Genomic DNA, 23,965 nt, shown 5'->3' on the forward strand with positions numbered 1-23,965 from the left:
AAGGAGGTGATTCACAGGACAAGGACCCCTCCCCTAACGCTGCGCAGGGCCTGCTCCTCGCGCCCACAGATGGTCTCAGCCAGAACGCCTACTCTTTAGTTTTTCCGTGGCAACACTTTTCATGTCCACTCACACACTACCACCCATGAGTGGGTCCTTCAGCCTCTTGTTTGTTAAGGTCATTGTATTTCTTAAACCTTGAAGTGACGTGCATCCCTTTCTTTGCCACTTTCTGGATTAGAACAGAGAGCAAGTGTGTTGCTTGTGGATTCCAACATACACACGTTCCACCACTGAGGGGCCACACTGGATTGTTGGTCACTATCTCCCAGGGCCTCCACGCCTCTGTTGAGGGTTGAACAGATGCTCCCTGGCACCTGGGTTTTGTCCTGCCCTGCCTGCATCCTCATGCCCACATTCAGTGGTTCACCTCATGGTTGCAGGCGGAAACCCTCCCCAGCAGCCTTCCTGCCAGGGTGCCAAGCTCAGCCTTCCTCCTGGAGGCCCTGGGTTCCAGGCTCCTGACTCCCCAGCCCCTCCCTGGAGAACGGCAGCAGTGGTAGCCTGAGGTGGAACCGCTGGGCTGCGCTTCTGTCCAGCTGGGGAACTTCAGAGGCAGGAACTCCAGGTCTGACTCCTAAGGTCACCCTGGAGTAGGAGGCTGGGCAACCACAGAGGGCATCCACGACACCTTGGGTCTGACCACTGTTTACCAAAACCCAACCCATTATTCCTTTTCCAGGCTGCCCAAGTTCCTGGCATCCCGGGAGAGGGAGTGAGTTAGTCCTGGCTGGGAACTTCCTTCACCTGGCTCTTGGCCTGGCTCCGAACAGGAGAGTTCACGCCTGTGATCACCTGTCTTTCCTTCCGGTTCATTGGGGTGACCCTGGGCCAGAGGGAGGACGGACAGTGCACAGATGTGAGGTTCAGCTTCACCTCTTCAGCTAGTGGTGATAGGCTACCCCTCTCTCTAAATTCCGCCAGCAGATGAGAGAATCCATCACAGATGTCACCAGCAGTAACCTAATGCATCCCAAGTGCTCAGCAGGCGCCTGCACACAGATAACTAAGAGCTGTTCCCTGCGTGTGTTTCACTGCGAGTGTGTGAGGAGTGCAGAAGAGCAGGTGCCTTCTTCCAGTGGAAACCCCCAGCCCTCACGCCCTCCACCTGCAGCCTACTTCCACACGAGGCTGGTCTCGCCAAAGCAGTTACCCTAGGCGGCCCCACCAGCCCCTCACGAGCCAGCCTCATGCCAGGAGAGAGGGGATGGAAACTCGCTCAGCGACCAACCATCTGGCAATTAACCCAGGGCCTTTGCTGCTTGTGCGGGCACCTGGTATGACCTAGCTGAGGCCCTCTGGACGTTCACTAAGACCTTCTGAAGGACGGGCGGCTTGCCCAGGTCAGGGGCTGGGAGAGCTATGAGCTCAGTGGACCTGCTGCTCCCACACTCTTGACAAAGATAAGGATCAGGGCACGGTCCAGGTAAATGCCTGGCGTTAGCTGGTGAAGGTGAAGGATGCCCACGTGGGCCTGCTGCTGACACAGCCGACTGGGAACTCCAGGGCTCGGGCCCCTCTTGTCCACTGCCTGCTTCCCAAACATTTCTCTGCACACTAGGATAAACAGAAATGAGAAGAAAACAGAACCGGCAACCAGCAGTTTTCTTCTTTTTTTGGACATTGACCAGAAGCAAGCTTTCCACATCCTTTGAGGAGTGTGAACATCTGTGTTCTCTCTAGTCCCTCACCTGTGAACAGGCTTCGTTCAGTGAAAGAAGGCGGACGGCCGTGGCCTCCGCAGGTAGGAGGAGCTGTCCCTAGGTGCAGACTGCACGCTCATGCCTCAGCTGCAGGCATGCCCGGGGTCGGGGACAGGGCTCTGCCTAACGCACACATCAGTGCTCTGATGGCCGGCCGAGAAGAAGCCTCTCCCCTCACCATCAGAGGTGGCCACATGACTGAGATACATGACTGAGATGAATCTGGCTCGAATGAAAGATCATGAGCACCTAAGGCCATGATCCTAAGATATTCAGATGATGGCTGGAAACGGTCACTGATGCCCTAAAGACTGGCCTCAGAGACATTCTGGGACCTGTGTCCATGCAATCAGGGCTCTCTCCCACATCGCTTCAAGCTGAGGGTCCTTGTCATGCAAGGCAACATCTGTCCCCTATGGTCAATGGTCAATGCCCTTGAAGCTCTTTAAACAATAATGGTGATAACAACAACGAGGATGACGATGATGATGTGTGAGTCCCAGCTACCTCAACCTCAGCGCCACAGAGCTCCTTGTCCAGAGTGGGAATTAGTAAACCACTCGCGGGAGAGACTGCTCTCTGCGGTTCCGCCTCAAAGACTGACAACCGACTCGGCCACAGGGTGAGACCTGGAGACATTTAACCCTGGCCGTCTACAGAAAGCAGCAGTTTGTCACGTATTTTCTGCCACCAGGTAAATTTTGGTTAAATACTTCAAAACCCATAGGAGGCACATTTTACCATAGAAAAAATTTTTTAAATGTCTTATCACCAATTCTCTCACTCTCTCTCTCTTTTTTATTTTTATTTTTTTTTTGTGCTAGGGATCAAGGCCAGGCCCAGGCAGGCTGTGCACGCGCTTGACCACTGAGCTACAGCCCCAGCACTCTTACTTCTTAACTCCAAATATTGTAAAAATGGAATTGGAAATCCATGGTGGAAAATTTAGGGAAACACATTAAATAAAAAGCAATTTGCTTCTAGCGAGTTTGATATTTTCCTCTATAGGAATCCTTTCTCCACTGGGCCCTTCCCTGGGGAGTTACGGTCAACAGTCCACTCCTCCATCAAAGCGTACTTAATGCTTTACTGTAAAGACAACTGCATGGAGCACAAAGATGAGACTCACATCCTGCCCTTGAACCACAGCCGTGCACTGTCAGGTTCAGAGGCTGGAGATCAATTGCGGGGAAGTTACTTTCACACAAACCCTGCTGGGACGACTCAACCTTTGGGCAAATTCCTCACTGTACTAACAGTTGTCCAAAATAACGTTTGTCACCAGCAATGAGCTGACACTCCGTACGTACCCAGCTTATTTGATTCTATCAGCATTACCATTATCATTCTCTCCACTTAAGAGATGTGAAACAAGCTTAAGGCGTTTAAAAAGCATGCTATGGTCACGGAGCTAGCAAGCAGCACAGAGGGAGCCGAGTCCTCTCTGGGTGACTCCAAAGCCAGAACTGTTACTGCTTGTCTACAGGCAAACACCCAGAAATGAAAATACTCAGCTAAGCTGCACCCTGGGGGGCAACGGGAAAGAACGCCGTCGCCACAAACCACTGCCGTTCACCCCACGGTGCCAAACACCAGGTTCAACCTGCTCTCCCGTCCACTTTTTCAATCCATCAACCATAGCTTACGTCCCACATTTTTCTGATCTCCAAGACTCAAATGTCAGTGAGGTCTTTCCAGAGTGCGACATATAAAATATTGACCCTGGCCTTTCCCACCCTTCCACTCTCTCCCCCTCACCCTGCTTTACTCTTTATAGCACACACACGCACACCCTCTGTGGAAGCAGGGACAAGATGATCCATTACGTGCATGGACACAGGTGTCAAAATCTTAAACGGAACAGAACCCTGGCCAGCGGAAGCAGACAGCAGATGGAGGGAACTAAGGTCACTGGTTTGATGCTCCTGTCCCTCACAACCCTGGTCCACCCCTGCCCCATCACACAGGGACCCTGTTCTGACCCCGAGCTCCTCACTGTGCCCTGTTGCGCGTCTGCCCACCTCCTGGTCTTTGCTCTGGGTTTCCTCGTCTTGGAATCCCATTCCCCTCCTACCCAAAGCCCAGCTCCACTGCCAGCTGTTCGGGACCCCACCTCCATCCCTCTCCTCTCCTCTCTTCTCTCTCTGGCACAGCACGTTCCCGTTCCTCTCCCGAGGCATGGATTTTTGTTTCCCAGAAGTTTAATGCTGGCCTCTCAACAGTCTCCGTGGCCGTCTCTGTGCCTCATTTGTTTTTTAACTCTCCCACAGGGCAAGCAGAGTTCTTTGCTTAGCAGGTACTTAGTAAATGTTCCCCAATAAACAAGAGACAGGGAGTAAATGGTACGAGCTTCCCTGCTCCATGAGCCACGCTCAGAGGAAGCTCTTGGAGGAAGAAGGGTCCAGGCTGCTCAGGCTGGCCTTGAACTGGCAATCCTCCTGCCTCAGTCTCAGCTGGGATTACAGGTGTGCACCACCACACCCAGCTCTCCCAGGACCTGGTGTTTATCTGAGCCACACAGATTCAAAGGTACCCAGTGAAACGAGTACATTTGGGACCAAATATTGAACACATGGCGACTAAACCAGTATTGACATGATCTCAGTACTGAGGACCTGCCAGCCAGGCCAGCTAGTCAGTCAAGGGCTTCCCACGCTGCAGGCCTGGGCTAAGTTCTTTCCAGACAGTGCATCTCCATTGACCTGCCTTGCTGTGTAACTCCAAGTAGCAGGGAGACCACTAGCTCTGCAAAATCGAGAGTGCTGGACACTGGCCAGCAAGACGAGGACGGTGATGGTAAGGGATGTGATATGGCTCAGGATATGTGCTGCTCACCAAGGGGACATGCAGGCCATCAAGGCTGAGTCAGCCCCTCGCCCGTGCGTGGCCCTGACCTGGTGGTGTGAGCTGGGTTGTGGTCGTCGCTGTGAGCAGTCATGAGTAATGCTAGATTGTGTGTCAACAAAAGGAAATTTGCTAAGTGGAGCAAAAGACCCTCCTGGGTCATGGCCATCAGATAACAGTCTTCTGTGAGAAGACTCTGAATGCTGAAGTTTTGGGGTATCAGGAGAAGTGCTGTGGGGAGCCAACCAGCCACAGCCTCTGAGCCACGGATAGTCTGCAGTTAGACTGAGATGTGCTCACGGGAAAGTGACTTCATGCCATGGGACGATGTGACTGGGGAGCTGACCTCGGAGGACAGGTCAAGGAAGGCTCCAGGGGAGCTCCATTCAAGGAGAGAGCCGAAGGGTGAGTGGCATCTGGCCAGGCAAGGCGAGGAAGAGGAGGGGCACATTCGAGAAAGGATGAGACCTGAGGGAAAATGTCCCAAAATATGAAATGAAAACTGCAAAGCTGAAGTGAATAACTGCTTAGTGAGAGGCCACTTCCGCCTGCCAGCTTCACAGTCAGGATTTAGCAGTCGTCAAGATTCTGATTTCTGGGAGAACATGCAGAACGGGCTGCTCTCCTCGCCACCACTTCTGGGCACGTAGGAGACATCCGAGGACCCAGTGCTCTGGAGAGAGCCACTCTTGTCAAACAGTGCGAAAGCCAAACCCCAAACCAAAGGCCAAATGTCTTCTCTGATATGCGGACGTCAGTTCACCATAGGTCGGGGGATAGGGAGGAAGAGAGTTACTTCTTATTAGGTAGAGGGGAGCGCAGGGAGGGGAAGGGTGTGGGGGCAGGAAGGATATGGAGTGAAACAGACATTATTGCCTCATGTACATGTATGACTGCGTGACCATGCAATCCTGCAATGTGTATAATCAGAAAACGAGAGATCACACTCCATTGATGTCTGATGTATCAAAATGCATAAATGCATTCTATTGTCATGTACAACTAATTAGAACAAATACAAAATTTTTTTTTTCAAATAAACCTCTAAAATGATCTTCCACCCCTTCCACGTGGCAAGTGGAGTGGACACATTCTGACATTTTTGATATATTTTTTCAAAATGAAAGTACCTTGGGCCCAAGGCCTTGAAACAGACGTCAGGGCAGGACACACAGGCCGAGTAGTGAGGTGACGCTGTGGTTTGGGTCTGGAGAGGCCCGTGCATTTGGGATTATCATTTATCTTTGTGCTGTACATGCTAGCAAGCACTCTGCCACCGAGTCCCAGTTGGGTTCTAGTCTTAGGAGAGAAGGTGGGTGCGTGCATGTGGTCTGTGGTGCAGAAACTAAGGCAGGGAGTGTGGGAGCAGGTGAGCCCACTAGCAAGGTGGTGTGAGAGTTCAGGTAAGGATGACGGTCACTGGCATTAGGAAATGCAGTGGAGGTGAGGAGAGAAACACAGACTTAAGGATCATCTGGTCTTTCATAGTTAAGATTCCTTGGGTGCCGTGTTTGGACCTTCAATGGAATTGCGTTTCCTAGTCAACAGGGTTCCAGCACTGTCAAGTGATATTCTAGAATATTTTACTCTATGTAGGGCTTATACACAGAATGCCAGCCTTCTGGGGAAAATACAGAAAAACACATGCAGACTGGGTTATGGGGTGCAGGATGACAGGAAGTGCCCGCGTTCTAACCTCTGGATCTGGACAATGTGACCTTGTTTGGAAAAAGGACCTTTTCAGATGTCATTAAATTAAGATCTCAAGGTCATCCTGGATTGTCTGGGTGGGCTCGAAACCTGACAAGTGTCCTTATAGGAGACAGAAGGGAAAACAAAGAGAATCCGAGGCAGCCACGTGAGGAGGCCTGAGAAGCTCGCGCGTGGTGAACGCCGAGCAGGACACAAAGGGCCCCCGTCTGTCCGTCCTCGCTTACTCCTCACACACCAAAGTCCCAACCTTCCTTCCTTGGGACATGAGCTGACCAGGGACCCGGCTTTGCTGTCTCCTGCCCCTGGAGTTCTCACTGTCAGGCTGCAGATGAGCCTCTCCCGACACCACCACAGGGAGGCTCCATAGCCCTAGAAGTCAGTCACACCAACAGGGATGGGGTGGGGAGTGAGCGACCTGGAGTGAGGAGGTGAGGAGGCCAGGAGGCAGGCCTGCCTGCAGAAGAGTGCCAGCAGCTAGCAGAGAGGGGGAGGCTGCTGGAGAGGCTCAGAGCACCCGCGAGGCCCTGCATGAGCTGGAGAAGGACACCTCTCCAAGTGCAAAAGGAAAGTCCTCAGCTCCCATGCCAGCACCTTCACCTCCATCCTGACACTCTCCAAAACCTGGGCATTAAGTGAGCAAGGCTCCCAGCCCCTTGTTCTTCCCGGTTGGGTGAAATGGCTCAACTGGCTCTGTTCCGGGGCTGCTAAGCAGTCTGCAGGTTGCACACTGTGCAAGAGTCCCCTGAAGGCCTGAAACCCAGCTATGCTCCCCTTACCATGCTGCACACACACAGGACAGTGGCACGGTCAGTGCCAGCAGCAGCCCCGCCCTCTCGGAGGCTGGCCTGATCCAGGTACCCAGCACCTCCCCAGTTGCTCTGCAGTGAACCGTGGCACCAAATGCTCTGCCGGCACCAGGAAGCCCTGTTCCCTGGAGTAATCTGTGCATCTCTTCTCTTTCTCCCCATGTGCTTACTTGGGCCATGCACAGGTCCTCCTTTCTAGCCCTGGACAGCCTCTTGAGACCACTGCTAGACTATCTGGAGGAGGAACTACCACTGTCACAGGTCACGATACCAGGCCAAATGCAACAGCCCTCCAGCATCTATCACAAGGAAACCATGACCCTAGGCTAGGTCAGCAGGTGTGTGCAAAACGAACTGGAATCAAAGACGTTTCCTGGGCTTTTTCCCACATGGGGCCTGCAGATCCGTTTACATGAAAGTATATCAGTAGTTGTTTTGGAAAAATCTCGACCAGTCATCTTTATTAGTTATATAACCTTTGTAATGTATTCTTTTCTTGAATAATTAAAAAAGCAAAGCCAGAGCTGGGGATGGAGCTCAGGACGGAGCATTTGCCTAGCAAGGTCCTGGGTTCCACCCCCAGTGCTGCCAAAAATAAATAAAAGAAAATAAAACAAACCAAGAAAGGTAACATTTGGTTCAGTCCTAAGGCAGGATGCCTAACAGGAAAGCAAGCAACTGGCGATCATTCAAGACCTTTCCATCACAGATTCTGAACTTGAACGATCAGGCCCACAATCAGGCCCAATTCCTTCCTATCTGATGCTAGTTAATAATTAGGAAGTTACATCACAATTTCACAATGCAAAATATATTTGATACAATGAATATGTGGAATCAGCTAGACACAGAATCTCCTTAAAAATCACTGTCTCATTCTGTCCTCAAAATTATCCCACCACATAGACACCATTATCCCCATTTTATGGATGGGGAATTGAGACTTGGGAGGGAGGGAGGGAACTCTTGGGGGTGGGGTCTCTTGCAAGACCCACTCACAGTCTGCGTGGCTGCTGCAATCCTCCCACAGTGCGCGGGCCACTGCAGGGGAATGCGGTGTCAGCCCCATGGCTGTCCCCTTGGTGTGGAGTTTAACAGTGTCACACAAAGTTGTACAGTTCCTGCATCCTGCTCAAACTCTGGCTCACGAGGCTACATGGAAACCGAATGATACTGAAGAAAGGGAAAGAGGGCTGAATTCTCCTTGCTGTCTTGAGGCCTGGAACTCCTTTTCCCTCTCTGTGCCCTGTGTGCCCTGGGCCTGCCTGGCCGCGTTGTTGGGGTCAACATCTGGAGAAGTTCCATCAGCAACAGCTCTACCTCCTTCCTGGTGCCTTTGGGTGACCTGATGTCCTCAGCTAAAGGAAGATGGAGCCGCCTCCTGTGTGTCGTGGCCTGGTGGCTTTGGGCTGCAATCGCTGGATGAACCTGGGCTTAGGCAGCGCTGCCACACCATGCTGGGGCCTCCAGTGAGGTGGGAAGTGGAGGCTGGAGAGCAGTGAGGCTCTGACTTTGCAGTTCCTTTTGAGCACGTTTCCTTCTTAGTAAAATTGGTTCTCTGGTCTTGGAGGGTTCCTGAGCTCTTTGAAATCAGATGAGAACTCACGATGCTCCTCAAACTAAAATGCAAACTTGCCAAGGATGTTGCATCTGTTGAGCGTGCTCACAGCTAGCAACCTCTGGAGTGCAGGGGTGGCTTCGCTCCTTTCTGCTCCGACATCCTGTCTTCCCATCATTCTACGCTGGAGGAACGCACACCACTAACTCCCCCTTCTCACCCTGCCACCAGACCACGAAGGGTTGTCCTCCCCTTGGGACAGAGAGAGGCACTCTCTGACTGCCCTCAAGTCTCGGCAATAAGAATTAAACTCATGCCAGTAGGTATTGTGTGTGTGGTTCATTTTTGAGAAAACGAAATTAATTTTTGTTTGAGATGAATGCAGAACAGGTAATAAAAAGAGAAGAGACCGTGGAGCCTGGTATGACAGCATGTGCCTGTAGTCCTAGCTACTCAAGAGGCTGTGGCAGGAGCCTAGGAGCCCAGAGTTTGAAGACAGACTGGGCAATGTCTAAAAAAAAAAAAAGACAGGAGGAGAAGAGACTTATTAGATTAGAAGATAGTCAGGTGTTGGATCCCAATGTGCCAAGAGCCTAGGACAAGATATGTGCTGGCCCCCTTACTTCCTCTTCTTCCTTGGAGACATTTCATCCCTGGGCTATGGTGGGGTTGATCAGCAATTTGCCCTTCAAACTCATGAAGCCAAGCAGGCCTTATTAAAAGAGGCCACTTCCCAATACTTTCCAGATTTATCTGCCAAGCAGATCCTGTTCACTCCACCCTGGGAAAGAGATGCACACAATGGCCTTATCTCTGAGTAGAAGTTACATCGGTCTTTCCAAAAGCCCACATTTGATTGCCAGGGCGGGGTGGGGCAGGGGGCACCCCAGGTGAGCCTCGGGTCACCCTGCTTGCTTTTGCTCTCCTTAGCCTGACCTCACTTAGGCAACTGCTGTGTCCCTGACTTCATTTTACTTCCTGAGCACCCCCACCCTGTGCCAAACCCATCGACATGTTACTCACTGCAGAACGCAAACAGTGTTTTCATTATGTGGGTGAGAAGACGGCTGGCATGATCATTCTGTCACACATTCAAGGAAACCAAGCTTTGGGTGCTTAAATCACTCGCCCAATCAAACAGGGAACAGGAGGCAGAGGTGGACTCAAGCCTCGGCTGCCAAGTCTTTCTTCCCTCTAGTGCAGGGTTTCCAAACTTGTCTCTGCGTTAGAATCCATTTATGGATCTTCCGAAATCCCCACTTAGGGCACATCCAGGGAATCACAATCTTTGAGGACGGGACCTAGGATTTTGTGGTTCTTTGAAGCTTTCTAGGGGACTCATGTGCAGACTAGTTTGGGAAGTGTCCTTAAGCATCTTCAGCAGCGAGCATTCAACAAGGAACCCAAGTGGGCGCCAAGAGCAACCAATAAGAAGGCTGCAAATCGAAAGCTGAGCAAAAGGCAGCTGAAGAGACAAGCCCTGGGTGAGGGCATGTTATCTCTTTACAGAGAATGGAAAAAATCTGTTAAGAGATGAAACTTCTTTGATGCAAGCCCAGTTATCTCCAATGGGAAACCGGGAAGCCAGTTTTAGAGATCTCACATTTAGGAGATGAACTAAGATACATTAAGCATGTCTCTCCTATTAAGTGGGTTTCCCTTTTTTCTCTGCTCTTGGAGACAGTGACTATAGTTACTGTCTACGTAGGTTAGCAGCTCTGTAGCTGACACTGCCCACAACCCACAGTTGAACATGCTGAGCTCTAAGAGGGCTGGTCAGGCTTAGAGCACGCCAGGTCCGGATGGTCTTTTGCAACAGCGAAGACTGATAGGATTATATCCACGAGAGCATTCATGTTAGTGCATTTTAAAAATATATTCAAATTCCTTGAAGACTGGAGATCCATTGGAAAACCTCAATCCTATATTCTGTTAGAAAATAGGTTCTTATGGTATTCTTTTGCAGAGTCTCAGTTTGAAGAATTTGATAGTCCAGTTAAATATATCAAGGTTGATTGGAATGCAAACAGGATTTTAGTTGAATGGAGCACCACGCTCCAAGAAAGGGCAATAAGCAAGTGATTTGGTGGGGGTTATAGTTATACTTATTTAAGTTAATAATTTGCTTTATGTAACATGTATTGTCCATAGTGTTCACCATTGGAATAGAAATGCCTGAATTTCCAAAGCAAACCTGCATTTCACCAAATCTCTATTCCAGTTAGTTAAATTCCTGCACTTAGATCTGATACATCCATTTGCCTCAGAAAAACATATAAGCTGATGGTGAATTAAATCCACAGTTCACAGATTATCTATTGGCTTTGTTTTCCTCTTTTGGAAACACCTTTCTAAGCAAGATGCAACTAAGTCAAAAACTTTCAGTCCACGTTCCTTCTATGCAACTGTTAATTGTGCCAGAGATCTGAGAAAACCAACCTTGTCATTACTTGTGTACTGTTAAGATGGCCCCAGGACAATCGAACTCACTTCAGAAAAAATGTCAGTTAAGAATAACTTCCTATCTGTTCCATCCCACTGTGCATTAAATTTGTATTTTTAAATAGGAGAGATTTCTCAAGAAACAAAATTCATGTGTTTTCATAGTGGAAATAGCTTCTCGTGTTTCATTGATTTTCCCAAAGGCTGCTAAGTCAAATTCATTGTGTTTGAGAGTATTTGAGGTTTTCCTCCACCTGCCTGTAGTTGAAACTTGTCACTTCCAGTGACCGTGGCAGTATCTATGGATGATAGTGTATAGTGGTTATAAACTTTATCATGGCTAAAGTTTAGGGGTTCAGAAATGTGTGTCCTACTTAAGCTCTGTTGTGTGGAGAAAAACTTGTGAAATCTTGCCATGTGGAACTTTGTTGCTAGAAGAAAGTTCTTGGAAATATTTGAATAGAAATGGTCCACTACTAGAAGTAAACATAATCTCAATATTTTCAAATCCAAATAAATCAATCAACATGTTACTGACTAGGGAAGCAAAATGATATAATGTATCTATAATCTATAAGAAATGTTTTCCCTTTTTTCTATAGTGGAAAGTATATTAGGAAAACCAAATTTTTAGGGAAAGTTTAGAGCCTCTCTCTCTCTCTCTCTCTCTCTCTCTCTCTCTCTCTCTCTCTCTCTCTTTCTCTCTCTCTTTCTTAATTTGATCTTCTTTTTAAAGTGAAACAAACTCTGATGTTCCTTTTTAAGATGTAGCCGGTCGCATGGCCGTAATCCCAGTGGCTCGGGAGGCTGAGGCAGGAGGATCGGGAGTTCAAAAACTAAGGCCCTAAGCGATTCAGTGAGACCCTGTCTCTACATAAAATACAAAATAGGGCTGGGGATGTGGCTCAGTGGTCAGTGCCCATGAGTTCAATCCCTGGTAGCCCTCCCCTCTCCAAAAAGTTATGGATCCTAATGACATGCACAGGCATAATTATTTTAATACAAGTTCCATCTGTGGTCTCAAGCATAGCATCAGGCACTTAGTGAGCACTAAATAAATTGTGTGTTGAATGAATGAAGGAACACTGGTATTTTCTACTGGAAAGCGAAGCATGGGCCCTGGGCTCAGCATGAAGACACCGGGGCTTTGGTTGTGGCTGCGGGGAGGCTGGCTACACTCCTGTGCTCTTCTGTCAATTCCTAGCTGGGCCTCACTTGGGAGTTCTGCTTTCTTAATGACCTCAGAAAATTCTGGTCACTTTGCTTATGCCTCCAATTACAAGAAGCGTGTGCGCTCCTGTCCACACGGGCAAAATACAGCTCCTGATAAATGCACTTTTCTGGCAAGAGTCGCCACCTTTTCTTCATTAACTGTTTTTGCTTTTCTGTCAGTAAAGAAAGGACAGAAGGACACAAAGCCAGGCAGGATGTGCCCACTTGAGTCTGGCTGCTGTGGCTTTTTGCCTGTTGGGCATGGTGTGTGGGAGTTTTAAACACCAATGAATGTCTGTCAAGGGTTCTTCATGATGATGGAAGGTTTGGTTCAGACTTCACAAAGTTTTCAAAAAATTCTGTTGAATCACAATTGCTTCTACTCAATAATATTATTATTCTCACTCACGATCAACAGGGCGAAATGACAAGAGGAGCATGCAGGTTTCTTCCCCAACTGAGCAATCTGATCCTCTTGGCCACGTGAAAGTCATGCTTATTTCTAGAAGCATGGATCCTTTAGTGGTTCTTAAAATTTGTATGTAATTTTATGAATGACATCTTTTTAGAAAAAAAAAATCTCAGTACTTGAACTTAAATCAAGTATGGATAATAAAACGCATTTTTTACTACTTTACAATCTTTTTTTTCCAAATTGTCTATAATAATGGGCATTTGATATGTTAGTATGTTATTGGATTGTAAATAATTTATTTTTGCTATAAGACTTTATAAAAAAATGGGCTCCATTTTATTTCCTTATAGTTCATGGGTAGAGCCTGTTTTTGTGATTTAAAAAAAAAATGTTTTGAAGGAGATGTGCGCCTCAGGAGAAGTGCGGGCAAACCCAACATTTTCAGACACTAAAAGGTGCAATAAATATCTAAAACAATCATCACGGGACAGTCTAAGCCCCGGGCCAGACTGTCTCCTTTTGTAATCCTAAGCAGTTCTCTGAGAATGGCAAGCTATAAATGACTGGATTCAATCCCACCACCATAGTGTGGAACGTTCCCTGATTTTAACGGACGCATAAATACCGGATTTGGGGAAAGCTCAAATAATAAATAGAAAGAGGCTTTCTTTTAAAGCATAAAACTTTACTTTCCTAACTGCTTATATTTTAAATTGTTTATAACACAAATTACTTTGGATGAAAGTAATCACCTACGAGCACTTCCTTTGGGGAGTCCACTGGAAAAATATTTTTTTTTCCTTCTATAAGAATGTGTCAACCACAAAAAGAAATTGCTGAAGACCACCCATCTGCTTCCAGTGAGATCACTGCCTTGGAATTCAAGTGAGCGGCCAGCACTTCCAGAACCAAACAACCCACATGTGTCAAAGTCACCAACACTGTTTTAAAAGCCAGCTCACAATGTTGGATGTCCCTAGAGAGTAGTGGCCTTTGAAAGTCTCCTTTGCCATGGACTGAAGGCAGGCAGAGTGTGAGCGCAAATTACAAGGAGGGTCCCTCGGATGCTGGAGGACATAGGGAGCTTCCACAAGGGAGTCAACCAGAGACCGAAGTGCCAACCTCTGCCCCTGCGATGGGGCTCTGGGGCTTTAAAAGATGACCCTTCCAACAGATGGTCCTTCTGTGTACCTGGCCATTAGAAAAACACCCCCAACTACGCACCAACCGTACATGCACTCAGTTCTGAAGGAATGAGCCCATTTTAAAGTCTGGCTGCTGTTCTATTTTCTCCTCCCACTCCAATCATGGGAAAGAACCTAGATCCCCCTCCCCACCAACAATTTAAGAGTTCTAAAATCAAAGTCAAGTGTGGTGACACTTGCCTGGAGTCCCAGCTATTTGGGGAGCAAACAGGAGCATTAGTCATGCCCGGGAATTTGAAGCCAGCCTGGGCAACATAGCAAGACCCCATTTCAAAAAGCAAAGAAGTCCTCAAATTATTTAATCATCTGCTCATACATGTGCCAGAATGCCCAGGTGAACCCCAAATCCACACTGATCCTCTGGGGGAGGGTTGGGGGCTGGGAGGTGGGAGCTTCTGGGGTGGTGTACCTGCTAATGGAGGCATAATTACCAAAGAAGACAAAGAAAGAGATCTTTTCTTACTGCCATATCGAATTTATTAAAAGTGACAAGCAAGGCCTAAGTTTTCTACAGGAGACTCGCGTGTCTGGCCTGCTTTGCTTCCTCCCTTACTGCAGTGTGACGGAATATATAAAACAGCACCGACACACGGCGGACAGCCCAAGAGAGATGCTACTGAAAAGCCTGACAGCTACTGTGCTATCCACGGCCATCTCCAGTTTTCTACTTATTATTTAATAGAAATATACTAGAATCAAAATATAGTATATCAAGGTAATAGAAAATATAGCCCCAAACTCAAGAAAGCTCAGGTGTGATCCTCAGGAATTTTCCTTAATCCAAGTTGCCAAATGCATATTGAAAGAGGCTGTGCCCTTAAAAAATATCTTAGTCTTTCAAGAAATAACACAACGGTGGCCGTTCAGTTGGGAAAAGGTCTGATTCAACGGAGACGGTGAAGGCCTGAACTCGGTGCACACCTCTCATCTGCGCATATGGCGACACAGCGCGTGGCTCCCAGGCTATGCTAAACCACATGAGAGATCTGCTAAGCTATAAAGCAAAATAAATGACTAACGACCAAATTAGTTTCAATTTTTATTATGAATGTCCAAAGTGACAGCATTCTGTGAAGGTGTTAGGTTCTCGTTGACTAAACTTCAAGAGACCACAGACTACAGCATTCCAAGCACTTTAATTTTTGACAGAGCCAAAACAAATAAAAGAATGATAAAAAATATTCTTTTAGGTGTAAAGGGTGCTCATATTTGAGTTTTCGCAATTCTCTCCCCTGCAGGTATTGTGAACGCTGATGAGTTCCAAAACACAGACCCGTTCTGGATACTTGCAGCAGACGTTTGCAAGATCTGCCTGAATGAGACGCTAAGGAGCCGTGTACTTAGGAAGTATGTTCACGGTACAATGTGGTACGACTGCTCACCCCCATTTCCTTTCTCTCCCACAGGGCTGCTTGTCTACCACCTGGGCACCTGCCGTTCCTAACGGGACAGGAAGGCTGAAGTGAAATACTTGGAAGACGATATGGAACCCTGGATTTTCTCAAACCTGCATATGATTTTTTTTTTTAATGAAAGCTCAAGACTTTCAATGTTTGAGTGTCCAAAGGGATAACTAATAATAATGGATTAAAGCCACTGGTCAAGAACTACACAGTGTGCACATACGGTGTTCAAGAAAAGAGCCTCAGTGTACTACGGCTATGTGGTTCCAGTCATCTGCAGTTCCAACACAATGACTTTCCCCGCGATAGGCTTCCTCCAGCTCTGTCTCCTCCGTCACTGGTACTGGATGCTACAGATGGAGTTAGTTGCCACTGATCTCCCAATCAATTCTGGGCTTGTGGAAGTGTGTATCTCTTACAGATGCGATATTGTTCATCTGAGTGGATCCTCAAAAAGAACAATTATGAACTAGAAACTCATAGAGTTTGTGTTTAAAATTTATAAAATTAAACCTGCTCCAACAGGTAATACAGGGAGGCATGCTTGCAACCTCTGGATTCAATCAGAAACAATGCCTGAGAGCATAGAGCCTTCTCAATAGGTAACGGTGGGTTCCTTTTAACGCTTCCTTAAACAAGATCCGATGTGATGCACATTAGAACTTTGAAGCACGTCTGTCTCATTTATTTCTACAAGGCCTGGGACACAGGAAGCTGCCAGGACTTCATTCATCATCTTGCCTGTTGACAAAAGGAACAATAACTGGTCATCACTGGTTAATGGAATAACTTTTCCTAGCTTTTTCCAAGATAATTCCTAAAGAAGAGATGGTGTCAATACAACAGCAAATGTTTCAATGTTTGATGAATTTCTGTGCTCTAAAATGCCATGTCTTCTTCCAGTAGAGCAGGAAGAACCAGGTTATGCAGTGTCCATTTCTCCCCCAATGCAGGAATGGTTCAGGAGGGAGCCCTGTCCTAGAAGTCAGCTCCACAGCTCCACACGTGATTCCGCCCATGACTAGTGCAGGCACTTGGCCTTGCTGGGCCTCAACCTCTGCATATATAGACTGAAAAGAACTTCAGCAGATACTGTCTAAAAAGAAGGCCACCCAATGCTAACCTTTAATGGGTTCACGCACTCCTGCCTTCACGGATCCTGGGAAAGCACAACCAAGTACCACTGTGTCAGCCTGAGGCAATGGTTATTAGATTTACAAAACAAAAACCTATACCTGGGTACCTATGGTCCTAGTTTTGCTTTGAGAATCAGCTGAACTTCCAGAGAAGTCTCAAAATATTTATTAGCATCTGAAGTCAATTAAAATCATGTTTTTTTTTTCCACAGCTGTCAAAGGTACAAGTAGAAATTAGGTTAAATATTTGGAAATTTTGGGATAGGTAGTTCTCGTTAGTAACAAAATGATAAGCTCCAGTAACTGAAAGATTGTGTTTTGCCATACAGATTTGATTTTTATGCCTTTGCAGCTGATAAAACTTAGACAAAGTATTTAAATGATAGTATGTTTAATTATATTATATCATACTTATAGATCATATTCTATATTTTAAGGCATTCTATCTGTCATGTCCGACAAGAACAATGGCTTGAAGGATTGGCAAGAATAATGACATGCACAAATTTTTCCATCTTTCTACCGTGGTTTTGACATGGGGAAACAAAACTTTGTGAAATGTGTGAATGATGCACACAAAACAAAACTGACATCATCTATTACTTTGGATTATTCTAAGTGTTTTGCTAGTATGTTTATCTTTTGAACATAAAATAGGACTTTTTAAAAGTTGATTTTTTTAAAACCTGACTTATAATCTACTCAAGAAAGTCCATGAAAGTTCAGTCATTTCACTCTCAATGGCTGCAAGATTCAAGTTCCAGATCCATTTTCTTTGATCTGGATAAGACTGGTTGCTACTGGTTGTAGCAAGGCAGGGGCATTGTCCACAGCAAATCAGTATTTTTGTGGTAAAGGGACAGGGATCACAGGGGGAACGAAAGGAAAAAGACACAAATTCACTCAAATTACGGGGTGGGGACGAGGAAGAAAGACCTGTAAATGCACATAACACTAATGCGGACTGAATTTGTGCTTGTTTCTTTGTGGCCAAGTAAGAGAAATAAATATTTCTGTCTTGACAAATGAACTTAAACAATATGTAAAATTTATTATGGCATTCTGGCAAGTATTTTCAAGGTCGTGGTTTTCTGGGATGCTCTCTGTCTGTCTCTCTCTGTGTGTATATGTATGCATCATAAGTGACCAATGGCATTGCCACCAGTGCAGGGCAACCACCCACCGTGGAGGAAGGCAGATGTCCACTGGGTGCTCTGTAAGCGACAGGAGAGCCCTGTGAGTCCCGGGGAAACCCACTCAGCAACTGTTACAGAGACCGCTTTGGTTTCCAAAGCCTGGTCACATTCATGAGCCTTCTGGTCCTATCAGCAGAGGACCCAGCTGTCCTTTGAGATGTGAGGGCTGGTGACTAGCCCAGGTTGGGGGTGAGTCCTGGACTGGGAAGAGCCAGCAGGCCTCTGCTTCCCAGGCTGGGCTCTCTCCCCGCCACATGCCATCTCTTGATCCTAACCCTGAATACTGATGTATCCGTGATTTGTTATGATCACCCTTCTCTTCTGCTGACTTCTGTTACTATTAGCCCTAATATACAAATGCTTTATAAATAATACCCTAAGAAATAGAACTGGGTACACAAAGAAACTGAGGTCAGAGAAGGGCCCAGCACAGTGTGGCAAAGAGCACCAGAGCTGCAGTCATACTGACTTTAACTGCCTGCTTCTCCCCTGGTGGGCAGTGATTGGGCATGTGCAGTACCTTTGTGCAGAAGCTTCTATACCTGCTATGGAGCCTCTACCTAAACAGCACCAAAGCCAACACAAGTTGCTGCATATAAAGCCTTGTCGCATAATAGGAGAACCAGCTGCCCCAGACGGTCACCGCTGCTGGGATGTGACAAACGGGTGGGCCCCTTGCAAACTCCTTAAGGAGCTGGATTTTTTGTGAAGAAATGCATTTGGTCAAGGGTCACTCTCATTAGCAATTACCAGTGTACATCATGACCCCCCCCCCAATAATACTGTAAATAAAGAAGGGGGGGGCAAAACTCTACTTTTTATTGGGAACATGGTGCAAAGGACAAAACTTCTTTATATAAATCTGAGCTGGGCGGCTCATCCCTGTAATCTCAGCAACTCGGGAGGCTGAGTCAGGAGGATCATAAATTCAAAGCCAGCCTCAGCAATTTGGTGAGGCCCTAAGCAACTTAGCGAGACGCTGTGTCAAAATAAAAAATAAAAGTGGGGATGTGGCTCAGTGGTAAAGTATCCCTGCGTTCAATCCCCGGTACCAAAAGAAAAAAAAAAAAAAAAGAATGTATTAGAACCAGTTTTCTGCAGCTCAAGATAGGATGAATATATTCTGCAGCTGTCCTGCATTTGGAAATGCAGAGTTACAGTTACTCTTGTGTAAAGTGGATACAATTGAGGCCCATGGAAACGAGGATACTCCTTATACCCACATAAATGCCAGGGAGTCTACTGGTTCCAGCTAACTTATAAGATCTCTCACTTAGTCTATCTAAGCTGCCCTGCAAATACATCTATTCATGAATCCTACATTGCAAACAAGAAAACTGAAATTCACAGAGGTCAAATAACAGGGTCAAGATTAGATACCAAGGTAGTACCAGGGGCTGGATTTCAAACTAAACGTGTCTGATTCCCAAATTCCATGCCTTTCCTCTCTGGGGCTGCTCCCCGCAAATGCCTGAGCAACCAGACACGGAAGTGGCCATCCCACTCCCTGGCTCAAGATGAAGGCCAGGCAGTGGCCAGGGCTGTAAAAAGACCCACCGCGTCACATCAGTGACAGCCTCTCTTACCACACATAACCCCTGCAGCAACAGCGACCAGGCTCCCAGGGCAATGACTCAGGGTGCAGAACAAGCTGGAGGAAGGACCAGGTAGAGAGAGTGCCTCCTGAAGGGCCCAGTCCCCAGGGCCCCAGGCAGGCAAAACCAGAAATGCAGCTGACGTGCGGTACTGTGGAAAAGATCCTGGTTATATTTTCCATCCTTAACTGATTTCCAAGGGACCTATTAGCAGGCCATGAACTGCATAGAGTCTAGGAGTCACTTCTAAATTATAAAGAGAAAGAGAAGGCAGGGAGAACAGTATGGGAGAGTCCACAGAGAGCCTCTGACCCCTCTGCAGTGAATCTCCTTCATACCCCTGCCCCCACCAGGAGAGTTCTTATCAGAGCTGCCAGCAACCAGCAAAGCTGTCCACTGGAAATCCCATGTCTTCCTCTTCCTTCGTTCTCCATGGAAGACAAAGGCTTGAGATTAAGAAGCCAGGGAAGAGAAAATCCACAGTGGGGATGATTTGTTCCAGCACTGATCATACTAGATCGATAACCAGTGGGCTAAACAAGGCGGCGAGGGAGCAATACCAAAGGCACTTGGAATGTTCTGCACCTTTCTAAGAGCCGTTGAGACCCACGCCTTGGCCAGCCTGTCCTGCCACATGGAAGGGAAGTGCCAGAGCTTTTCAAGGATGCCAGGCTCCAGTCTGCCTCGTCCAGCTGATCCGTTTGGTCAGCCCATATGGGAGCAGGAGGCTTGGCACCGAGCTGCAGTAGCAGAGTGTGCAGACGCGGTCTAACATAATTTGCTAAATGTTTTATTGTTCTGTAGTTAAAAACCTACTTAAAATGTGTGGAGCCATGGCCCATTAGATCAGAACAATATGAAGGCGTGTCTTTCCAAGTACCAAGTGTAAGAATAACTAAAACCAAACAGGCGATCGTTGCCTAGCGTGGGGGAAGGACTCTCATGACAGGGACACACAGGACTCCTCTAGTACACCGAGGTCACGTTTCCTGCCTCATGACCACATGTGTACTTTGCAGATGATCCATGAGAGTCCCTAAAAAGGTTACTTAATTCCTCCATAGTAGGAAGCTTGATCACATTAGCCCTTCAACAGGTCTTAGGAATTGCAAGACACAAAACTTCCATTTTAAACATCAGCATACTGGGGCTCTGAGGTTCCACACTTCCTGCCCCTATCCTGCCCAATACACACAGAGATGAAGAACACGTGACAAACACATGATGCGCTGACTCTTGGTCCTACAAGATCCCTTATTCATTCAATTCAAAACTCTCATATAGTATACCCTGAAATTACAGCACTTGGCACAACTCATCTAGTAAATGTAGACTTTTGGACCAAAATGGATGGAGCTGTTTCCATAGGGGGTGGAATCCAGTACTGTGAGCTGGCTGCAGAGAGGCAGGTGGCAGGTTGGTTGAAAGCGTGTGGGTTTCTTGGTCACGCAAGTGTGATGGAGATGAACACCTGCCACTGAGGCTGACCGTGGGGACAGAGGGGCTGTGAGGGACGCCCCTCCTGGAGGAGGAAGAAGAGGGGCCACTCTTGCTTCAGCCAGCCTGTTCTCAGACAGCCCTGGGGGAAAGGAGCAAGGCTCCTTGTATGCCCTCTGCTGGGACACGCTTCCCTTCCCTGTCCACCCAGAAGGCACAGCCAGCCACCCAAAAAGCTCTACTTGGTGGCTGCCTCCCCGTAAGGCCTTCCTGGGTGGCTAAGGCTGCCCCGACCCGGGCTCCCTTAGTTCCTGTTCACATCAGCAGCAGCTCCTCTGCCTCCTCTGCGACTGATGAAAATGGGAGGGAGAGGCCACAGCCCTGGGCTTGTCCCAGACCGGGCGTCAATGGTGTGCAGACAGTGCTCTACACACCTGCTGTCCGCAGCCTCGGTACTTCCTCCCTCTCCACCCTGTTCCCAGCCCAACCCTGTCCTTCTCAGAGGAGGGAATCACCACAAGCAACCAGGAATCCGTAAGCTTATGTTTTAAAGAAGTCCGTGCTCATACCTTTGTTGAGGTACGAGAAAAAACAAGAGTGAAAGAATTTCTGCTGACCACTCACAGAAGCCTTGGCCCAGATGTGCCACATCCCGTACTCTGCCTGGCTACACAGGACCTGGCAGTTCTGCACTTGACACCCTGCACCTTGGGATGGAGGATGGGGAGAGCACAGAAGCAGTCAGAGCGCAGAAAGAACGGGTTACCCAAGGCACCGCTCTGCAAACTTGCGACAGTCCGCCAAGTCTACAGGATGGGAACTGGACAGCAAGCTCCAGGGGAGCAGGGCCAGGTCTCGACTCCGGGGTAAGGGGAATGGATGCTCAAGAATGCACGAAGGATGTGTGGCTGGAAGCGAAAGAAGACAAGCCCTCGTGGAAGGTCAGTCCACCGTGAACATCTTAGACCACAGCTGTACAGCAGCCCCAGGACATGCGCCCCAACCACTGGAGAGTCACTTCCCCTGCCTGCAGGCCCCCAGGCCAGGGCCGATGCTGAGGACCGAAGAATTTTCACTGAGAACTCAGATGATCCTCCTTCCAGCCTAAGGGTTAAAAGCTTGACTTCGGGTCTCCCAGAACAGATTAATGCATGGCAGGTCACATGCTGTAGGACCCTTATTTCCAAGTTTATCACGTTGAAACCATCACTTACCAAAATGTACCCTTCCCTACCTCTAAGTCACAATGACAACTACTTCTTCTTCTTTATTTTCGAGAATTGAACTCATTGGGTAAAAAAGTTCAATAATTTTTAAAGTTAACTTTAAAAGACTTAGAATTTTTCTTATAGATATGCCACCTGTCTGCAGAAAGAATGCTCTATAAATTCAGGACATTAATTAATTTTTTTTTAAGTGTACTAGAAGGAGTTGGTGTTTAAAGAAATCCTACTAATTTTTTTTTTGTGTGTGTGTGTGTGAGGTAAAGGAACCTTTGAAAAGTGAACAATCATCCATTTAAAATTTTTTTTTTGATTTTTCCTGTATCGTTTGCTGAGAGCAAACTCAATCTGGTGTCCTCAGCTGTCTTCACAGCTGAGCTGGAGAGACCGCACACCGACCATTTGAGCAGATGCTATTTTTTTAAAAATAGCAACAGAAACTAATTTGCAAACTGCATTAATGGCAGAAAATTGACATGGCTTAGTCAAAGAAATGACAAGTGACACATTTTTGTTAGATGCCAGAAAACACAGTCCAAAGGAAAGGTGATACCAAGACAGGAATGGCACCTGGAGCCCTTGAGAGCCAGCCCAGGGACAGGCAGCCAGGAGGTGGCCCCGGCACACTGGGATAAGAATGGCACCCACGACCTGCACGGCATGGGGATCCAGGCTGTTGGGCCTGCCCGGTGCCTCACAGGCGGGCTCTGCCTCCCGCCAGTGCGGACTTGCTCTGCAGCACGCGCCTGCTCGCCTGGTGCGGAGGAGTGTTTAGAAGTGGGACGTGACTGTTTAAAAACACTGTTAGGAGGGTGGGGGCTGCCGTCAGGGCTCGGGCACTCCCTGCATGCGAGGCACTGGCTTCGACTCTCAGCCCCACGTATAAATGAATAAAATAAAGGTCATTGACAACTTAAAAAAAAAAAAAATTAAAAAAGAGAACTATTAGGAAAGTAGGGGAATGAAAAAAAACGAAGACGATGACGACCTGCCATGTGTGTTTGGAGGGCTGGGCCACAGGTGCCCCAGGGGCCTGACCCCGCAGCTCACCCGAGCTTTGTGCACCTGCTGTCCACGCTCGAGTGACTACCACAGACACCAGGCTCCACATCCGTCAAGTGGGCACAACGCAGGGCCACAAGCACACGACTGGGGTCACTCGTTCCTAGCAAGGACTCCCGAAGTCCCCCACCATCTGGAACATCCCGAGCGTCCTAGAGGGTGGAATTTGAGCTATAGTAACTGATGTCAGTGGAAGACTACATTGAATTGCATGTCTTTTCTTATTATTATTATTTTTTTTTATTTTGGGACATGGTCTTGCTAAGTTGCCCAGACTGGCCTCAAACTCGTCATCCCCCTGCCTCAGCCCCCCGAGTTGCTGCCACTACAGGCACATGTCACAGTACCCAGCTTTTTTCTTTTAAACAGAAGAACAGGTTTCAGGAAGGCACAAAGTCTTATTTTAAGAAGCTCAGAGAACTCTGAACATGATCCAAATTAATGAACCACTAATAGAACTTTTTTTTCTACAAACAGCACCGTCTTGGGAACATTTGTCTCAGGCATATCCAAAAGCACAGAATAGAACAAGACATGATTTCTTGAACAAGGGGTGGCTTTCCATCACTACATTCCCGGAAGCCTTGGCCAAGATTTGGGGCAAGAAATCTCTCTTCCTCTGCAGCGTTTGAGAGCTGAGGTGTGCTTCATCTCTGCTCAACACAACTTCCTCACATGACCAGGAGGTGATGTAGCATGGAAACTTCCAGACCATACTTCACAATGCCCCCAGGTACAGCACCTACATTCCACTGAGCTGTCCAGAGAGTCCTACACCGTTTTCAGAAGACCTAACACATTTATGAAGGTCACAAATGTCCTTCATATCTCAGATCTTAGCAAATCTTAAATGACAAAGCCCTAAAACAGGTACACAGTGACAGTGAAAAAGAATGTGGTATGTGGGTCTGATGGCGGCCAATAGGCTGATCCACCCAGCTAGGCCACCCACCCG

At 47.5% G+C, this 23,965-nt stretch overlaps 1 protein-coding gene across 2 annotated transcripts in view; it reads right to left on the reverse strand.

Moving 5' to 3' along the window:
• Positions 1-23,965, reverse strand: part of Scaf8 (SR-related CTD associated factor 8) — a 200,664-nt gene that overhangs the window by 36,030 nt on the left and 140,669 nt on the right. The window contains exon 22 of one of the 2 annotated variants that reach the window (XM_047557398.1): positions 14,997-16,102. The exons of the other annotated variant lie outside the window; for it this stretch is intronic. The gene's annotated coding sequence lies outside the window, so the exon portion shown is untranslated. Of the gene's footprint in view, positions 1-14,996; positions 16,103-23,965 lie in introns of those variants that run through there. 2 annotated transcript variants of the gene reach the window in all.

Source organism: Sciurus carolinensis, chromosome 7 (genome assembly GCF_902686445.1).
Source record: "Sciurus carolinensis chromosome 7, mSciCar1.2, whole genome shotgun sequence".
NCBI lineage: Eukaryota > Metazoa > Chordata > Mammalia > Rodentia > Sciuridae > Sciurus > Sciurus carolinensis.